This window comes from Elgaria multicarinata, chromosome 14, assembly GCF_023053635.1.
Source record: "Elgaria multicarinata webbii isolate HBS135686 ecotype San Diego chromosome 14, rElgMul1.1.pri, whole genome shotgun sequence".
Taxonomy (NCBI): domain Eukaryota; kingdom Metazoa; phylum Chordata; class Lepidosauria; order Squamata; family Anguidae; genus Elgaria; species Elgaria multicarinata.
In genome coordinates, this window is record NC_086184.1 from 27,873,461 (window position 1) to 27,881,988 (window position 8,528).

Consider the following 8,528-nt stretch of genomic DNA (forward strand, 5'->3'; position numbering starts at 1 on the left):
GAGTCAGCAATGACTCAACTGCTTTGCACAAGAGGTTCCTTTCCTTTCCTAATGAAGGTATTGCCTTGCTGACGTTTTGATTTAATTTTTTTTTAAAAATGCTAATATACCGACACAGCTGCACATATATTTGATAAAGACAGCAATTCACTGTAAAGCTTTATTTTACTTGCCTTTTTCTTTCAAAAACATTGGTTTTCTCCCCATGGTCAGTTTCTCTTGCAAGTTCACCCTCAAGGTAGCATAACTGTTCTTTCCCCATATTACCCCAGAATCAGTTTCAGTTTGTCTCTCAATGCCAGTTGGTGGGGATCATGTGTGAGAGGGAGGGTTTCGCACTCATGTCCTGCTTGTGGGCCTCCCAGAAGCATCTGGTTGGCCACTCTGGGGGAAAAAGATTCTGGACTATATAGACTTGGATTTTCTTGCATTCTTATGTTATGTTCACCATGGTTTTGGATGACATTGTGTGTCAAGCCAACTTTCTGGAGAACATTGGCTTGACCATAAATGACCATAAAGAGGAAACAAAGGGGGATCACAGAAAAGGGAGCCTGACCAATGGGTGACCAGAGCAAGGTTACATGTCAATGGCTGGGCTTCTGATGAAAACTGGCTAAAAGATAGGCCTAATTACTATATACGCTCAGACAGACACATGAAAGACAAGCAGGGAGAGGGGTGAAGGGTGTAATTTGTAGGGAAAGGACCACGAGAAGATAGAGCAGAGGTGAAAGATATGTTTCCTGGACCTCCAAGAGTTTCTCAGAAATTTAGTTTGGCCCTTGGGTTCAGAGAGGTTCAACCGCCCAGGGACAGCAAAGGAAGCCTTGAAAAAAGGCTGCAGGTGGACCATTGCTTTAGTTATGGTGGGGACCTAGGTGGCAGAAGAATTCCAAACTACGTCCAAGAGAAGAATCCAAGCGGTTTTGCAGAACTTTTGTGCAACCCTTTGTATAACTCCTTGCACATTCCCATTGCACAACTAGCTAGGCAACTGCTTGCACCCATTGTGCAACAGTTGTGCAATGCACTGCACAGGCAGTTGTGTAAATGTTTTCACAACCGGTCGCACAAGCATAATGGGCCATGACTTGCACAATGGAAAGAATCAGTGGAACTCTGCTAGTACTATTTGAGTTTGCGGGATGTCACCATCAGATCCCACCAGGTTTCCATGGTTCAAAGTGATTTTAGCACAGGACCAAGAGCCAATGAATGCAACAAGGACAACTGGGCTTGTCACACAACCAATGGGTGTATGGCAGCAGAGCTTGGAGCCCAGGAACCAAGTGAGTTCTGCAAAGCATTATCTTGCCCTTGAGATGCTAGGAACCAATTGATTTCAGGGGTGATGTGAGAGTCAGAGAGTCAATGGGACCACTGGGTGGCTGCTTCAGATATTTATTCTGGGGATATACATGAATTTCTAAATCTGTATCTATATATTTGTAAATTAGCACATGTAAACTAGATGCAAATAGGTGCCCTTGCTGTTGGTGATTCATTTCCTGATTTTTGGAGATTCGTAGGTGGTCACCCTAGATGGATCTTCACTGTAGGATGTTTAGGCTCATCTCTAAGCTGTAATGGAAAACACAGGAGAAGGGAGGCCACCAGGAGCCTGCCAAGGAAGGATTATGCCTCTCTGTAGAAGGAAAAGCCTGGCTGAGGTAATGAGATATCTGTGGTTTGCTTCTGGAAAAATCTAATTAAGCTGGAAGAGTTATTTTTCACCTTGTCTCTGGTGGTTGTATGCCTTCACCCCGAGGGGCCTGGCCTTGTGCGAGTTCTACCAATTATGCACACATCCAAGTTAAAAGAGCAGAGGTGAAATGCTTTATACTAAGAGAACTGAGGATCAGCAAGACATGTTTATTAGGAAGAGCGACAGGAAAAGCCAGAGAAGTTGGCTCATTTGCACGGCGCCCTGGTTTTTGCTAGTGTATGGAAACGAGGACCCATCGTTCATTTTAAGAACAGCTTCAGCATCAAACTGGGAAAGGTTATGAGCAGTTCTGATTTCGATTTGGCCAGAATATTTGCACCCTCATCAGAAAAAGGACTAGGCGATGGTTTGGATCCTGACTTAGTCATAATTAAAGTAGACTAGGGGGTAGGAGAACCGGGCATAGTCAAGCTCACTGAAATTCTTTGAACTTTACTTCATAGCTCAGTTCAGCTCACTCCCATTCTAATTTGTAACTCATTTGTCAATTCATTTGAACAGGAAAAGTTGTGCATTTTCAAAAGTTGTGCATTTTGCCAACAGAAACGCAAGTTTGTGAATTTGCGAACATTTCAGGAGAACATGCACTCCGTATTCAGGGTTGCGAAAAGGACATGTTTTTGAGTGATTTGCAAACTGAAAGGAAGTTTTCATAAAACCCTAAAGTTTTATGAATGAAATGGGATTTAAGTTAGTCATGATTTCAACGGGACTGCTGCATGTACAAATAAGTTGGGATCTAGCCCAGTGGGTGTGAACATAAGAACATAAGACGAGCCTTGTTAAATCAGACAAAGGGCCTATCTAGTTCAATGTTCTGTCTACACAGTGGCAAACCAGCTGTGAACCACAGTGGCAAACCAGCCAGAAAGTAGGACAGGAGTGTAATAGCACCCTTCTGCTTGTGTTCCCCAGAAACTGATAGACAGAGACATACTGCCTCTGATACTGGAGGTAATATATAGTCACCATTAGGGCTGTGCACGGACCCCCCCCCCGATCCTCTTCATCCTCTTCAAATCTGGATCGGGCCTGATCCTCTTCGGGCCGATACACCTGTCCCTCACTCTGCGGAGCGAGATCCGGCTCCACTGCCATCGGTGCATGGATGGCAGCACTGGTGGCGCCAGGTAGGACAACCCCCCACCCCCTTACCTGCGTCCATCGCAGGCTTCAATTGAGGCCCTGGCTTGAAGCCAGAAGAGGCCTTGGCCTTCATTTCTGGCTTCAACCAGGGCTTCAATTGAACTCCGTGATGGACGCAGGTAAGCCTCCCTCCTCCCTGCCCCCTTACCTGGCTCCATCGCCATTGCCGCAGGGACTGCACCGCCGCCACCACCACCAGATGAGTCCCCCTCCCCCCCCCACTTACCTGCGTCCAGAGCTACGGATTGAGGCGATCCTCTTCGCCTTGAGCCACAGCTTCCCCCGACTCTCTTTGCCTCCGCCTTTTCCAGAGGCAAATCAGGCCACCTCGCTACTGCTTCTCCGAACTGAAGAGAAGTGGAGCACAGCCCTAGTCACCATGACCAGTAGCCAATGATTGCCTTATCCTCCATGATAAGCCAGGGAATAATCAAGGAAGGATCCTTGTGCATCCCTGTGTAGGGAGTATTTCCCACCATTGACATGAATTGAGTAGCCACAGCTCATGAAGAGCTCTGTGTTCATCAGATCTCTTCCTAGCCCAACAACCACAGGGATTATGGCGTATTGGGCACCATGCCTCTTCAGCAGACCCACCATGGCATGTTGGGCAAAAGCAAACATGGCCAGGCTTGCAGAAGTGAGACAGCACCACCGAGCATAAGAGGTCCCCTGCAGCAAGCCGGGGAGGAAGTTGAACATGGAAAGAACCCAGATACTAGCAGCTGCAGTAATTTCAGTAGCAGCAGGGCACGGGCACTCCCATGTGCTTTCTAGAGGACACTCCACTGGGGAGGAACGAAATACCAGTGAGGCACTGGAGGCTGGTGTCTCCAATGCCAGTGGGGTGGTGAATCCATTCCCGGTTTCATTTAGAACCAGTCAGAACTCTAAAAGAGCTTTCCAAGGTGCAAAGCAGACTCACTCTCTCTGTAAAGGGCTTGTGGGGTTATGAATGGCATCTACGTGTATCTGCGTGAAGTGCCTGGGATAGTTTACGCCCAGAGTGACCAAACCCAGATGTCTTTGGGGGCTCTTCATGACCAAGTAAGGAGTGATCTGGGGTGCATCCAACACTTCACATGTTGATGAGTTATTCAAGTCAAGTTGCTATGTAGAAAATGATAAAAGTACCATTGTCTGCTGCGGTGCTGCGGTCAACATCTTCTGTACTCTGCAATATACGCACATGGTTTTAATTAAATTTCCCAGCCTATTTTGCAATGTTAAGAACTGGTGATGGATTTTTTCTCCAGTGTCAGCCAGATAGCTTCATGGCTAAATACGACACTCATCTTATATCTGCTGTGTCTAAGTCTGCACTACTGATTATATTTATTCTAGGGTCAAAGTTGGGGTTTGCTCTCCTTTTCCTCTGGGCCTGATCCACGCCACCTCTGAGATAGAGTGACACATGAAAAGGAGGACAGGGTTCCTGTATCTTTAACAGTTGCATAGAAAAGGGAACTTCAGTAGGTGCTATTTGCATGCCTGCAGCACCTGGTGAAATTCCCTCCTCATCACAACAGTTAAAGCTGCAGGAGTCCTGCCCTCTTTTGCATTTTTCAAAATGTCTTCAGATCGGTAGCAGGGCTGTTGGAAGTCCAAATCTTTTCTGATATTTGAGTTTCTTGATCTTGTTTTCAAGCCATTCTATATCTTTCTTCCCGGGACAAATTTAATCTTCAGGTGGTGGGTTGGAACACAGCAAATGGTTTGCACCCATATCCATGAGGTTCAGGAGGCGAAAGAGGTGGGAAGGAGAAATTCTCTCTTTAGAAATTTTGGCTTAGTTAATACTGATTTCATCTAGATTGTTAGCTCATTTTAGGAATCACTTTTTCCCCACGTTCAACTAGTTTACAACTCATGTTCTTTCATCAAGTATTAAGAATCACAATGAAAGAGGACAAAAGGGACACAGTGTTGCATAAAACTGGCATAAAAGTTGCATTTCCCAAGGAGTGTTGACATGAGTAAGACTCTTCTTAGTTGTGGTCCCCTCATTGTGGAACTCCCTGCTTTCAGAGGTGCACAATTCATCATCAGTAACCCAATTTTGCCAGATGTTCATGACTCACTTCTTCACCTAGGCTTTTGGGTCTTTTTCCTTAGAGAGTTGAGCCTTTTGGTTATTGAACAGTGTTGAGAATCTTTTATCTTGCTGCTGGTTGATTTGATGGATATTTACAGTAGATAGTGGCGTATGAAAAAATTATTCAGTTCATTTTTGTTTGGGATTTAACCAGTTTGCACCATCCAAACTGAACATGGACTTGGACACAATCTGTGGCCGAATTCGGTACATGTCCAAGCTTCCAGTGTGATTCCCTGACCAGAAAAAAATACATCCGGGAGCATACATTATTTTAAAAATGTGCATGAAAAAAAATGCACACTTTGGAAAAATGTGTGCAAATATGGGAGGAAAATGCTTACATTTCAAAGATGCACACAGCGGATGCATAGATTTGGAAAAAAATATGCACAGAAATATGCACACACGGCTGTTCATGTGACAAGAAAAACAACAACAAAGCTTGCAATCTGATTCGGAGTCGAGTCAGAACGACCTTCAGGATGGAATTTGGAGAAATTGGAAGCTCAAGTTTTGCTGATTCGCACATCCGTGCATTTAGATTTTAATAGGATTGTTTTGTTAGTGCTTGTGTTTTTATTGTTAATTTATTTCTAAAACCTTTTGAGATTTATTGCAAAGACAGGTATATAAAATTAATTAACTAATTAATTAATTACAGATGCAATTTCACAAATAATGACGATAATTTAAATAGAAATACAACACATCTTACCATTGTGGGGAAGCAGGGTGACCATATGAAAAGGAGAACAAGGCTCCTGTGACTTGTACAGCTGTGTAGAAAAGGGAATTTCAGCAGTTGTCATTCGTGTGCATGCAGCACCTGGTGAAATTCCCTCTTCATCATAGCAGTTAAAGATATAGGAGCCCTGCCCTCTTGACCAGATACAATAGAGGGCAGGGCTGTAGCTTGAACTGTTGTGATAAAGAGGGAATTTCACCAGGTGCTGCATGCATACAAATGACACCAGCTGAAATCCCCTTTCCTACACAACTGTTAAAGGTATAGGAGCCCTGTCCTCCTTTCCATAGGGTCACCCTATGGGGAAGACTCCTGATGACTTGTATACCTGCTCAGTCCAGGTGCTCCCTGTTGATGGACAACTTCAAGGCTTCTGCTGTTCTGCCTTCTTCTGGCTCTTTATCTTGGACCAAACATCCCTTCAAACAGAGGACTGTCCTCTGGCAGCCTTTCAAATGGAGGACTATCTTGTGTTCATCATCATCATCATCATCATCATCATCATCATCATCATCATCTAGTATTACTATTATTTACTATTATTATTACTATTTGTTGTTATTGTTATTTATGTATTTATTCCAATTAAAATGTGCAACATTTAAAAATAAATAATGTCAGATTCATGGCCACCCTTTTCTTTCTTGAATTTTGAACATAGCCCTGGGAGGAAATGTTTTCCCCCAAAAGAAATGAAAATAAAAGAAAGAAAGAAAGAAAGAAAGAAAGAAAGAAAGAAAGAAAGATTGATTGCAGCAGCAATTCATAGGATCCCAGTCAATTACTCACATCCCTCCTCTGGCTGTGGTTTTGGCGGCTCCATGCTTTTATAACATACAGATGTACAGCTCCTTGCCTCAGCTAAATGTCCCCCCTTGCTGACTTCTATGTAGAAAGCTGCCTTTTAAAATGCTCCAGAGATGATTTCACTTCAAACCTCTGGATCTAAAGCACCCCGGGGGACTTTAAGGAGTGATGAGTTTTGATCTTTGCGCTTGCAAACAGTTGCCGTACCTTCTTTTCATCACATGCTGTGCTATAGCTGCTACCTGCTTGCCAGTGTGTGCAGCAGAATAAATGGATGCAACATATGTAGATCAAGCACAGTAGAGCTTCCTGCAATACATTAAAGTGTGGATGGGCTCAAGCCCTCCAATATTACAAACACTAAAGCCTTAGATGCAAATCAGGGCTGCAGAACTTTGGACCCGGGGGCCAAATCTGGCCCATTTATGGTCCCAATCCAATGCTTTATGGTTCACCAAACGGCCTTTCCCTGGCTTCACCCACATTCCCCGGACCACTATTCATTTGGTGGTTCCTTAGCTTTTGTGCAGTTTTCCCCCATGCTAAAAGGTGGAAATTAGGGATGTGCTCCGCTTCTCCTCGAACCGGAGAAGCAGGAGCGGAGCGGGGGGCTTTGCCTACCCTTAAGGTGGAGGCGAAGAGAGTCAGGGGGGCTGCGGATCGAGGCGAAGAGGATCGCCTCAATCCGGAGCTTTGCCTGAAAGTAAGTGGGGGGGGAGGGGGACTAATCTGGCGCTGCCGGCGCCGCCATCCATGTGGCAGCAGTGGCGGCAGCACCAGGTAAGGGAGCAGGGAGGAGGGACGCTTACCTTCCTCCGTCACGGGCTTCAATTGAGGCCCCGGTTGAAGCCGGAAGTGAAGGCCGAGGCCTCTTCCAGCTTCAACCGGGGCCTCAATTGAATCCCGCAATGGAGGAAGGTAAGGGGGCAGGGGCTGGGGCCGGGGCTGGGGTGGGGGCCTGGCCTACCTGGTGCCGCCGACGCCGCCATCCATGCAGCGGCGGCGGCGCCAGGTAAGGGAGCAGGGAGGAGGGACGCTTACCTTCCTCCGTCGCCGGCTTCAATTGAGGCCCCGGTTGAAGCTGGAAGTGAAGGCCGAGGCCTCTTCCAGCTTCAACCGGGGCCTCAATTGAATCCCGCGATGGAGGAAGGTAAGGGGGCGGGGTGGGTGGGTGGTTTCTCTTGTGCCACCGCCGCCATCCATATAGTGATGGCGGCGAAGCCGGATCTCACTCCACAGAGTGGAGCGGGAGACGGGCGGAGCGGCGCGAAGAGGATCGGGCCCGATCCGGATTTTCCGGATTTGGCCATGAAGCGCATTGGGGGTCCGTGCACACCCCTAGTGGAAATGCCTCCCCAAAGGCTAAGTTACTACTAAGGAAGAATGTCAAACTGAAGTATGCTGGCCTCTTTAGCATGATAGCACTCTTCAAGGACTTGAAAGGTGGTCACACAGAGGAGGGCCAGGATCTCTTCTTGATCCTCCTAGAGTGCAGGACACGGAATAACCAGCTCAAGTTACAGGAAGCCAGATTCCGGCTAGACATCAGAAAAAACTTCCTCACTGTTAGAGCAGTACGACAGTGGAACCAATGACCTAGGGAGGCCATGGGCTCTTCCACACTAGAGGCCTTTGAGATGCAGCTGGACAGCCATCTGTCAGGTACGCTTTAAGGTGGATTCCTGCATTGAGCAGGGGGTTGGATTTGATGGCCTTGTGGGCCCCTTCCAACTCTACTATTCTATGATTCTATAATATCTTTTCTCTTTGGCCATGCCCACCACTGGAATGGGGTCCCAGAGACCCTTTCCAAAATGGAATTCAGCTCTTGGGTTCAAAGATGTTCAATAACCCTGATGTAGAGTTTACCCCAAATTTCTCAAAACAATTTCCTGAGATTTTTGCTTTCTTTCTTTTGTGACCTCTAGGTGATGTTTTGGAGTCTTTCAAGCCCTGCCAGGAGAATATTCAGTGAAATGATCTGCCTGTAATTTCAATGCCTG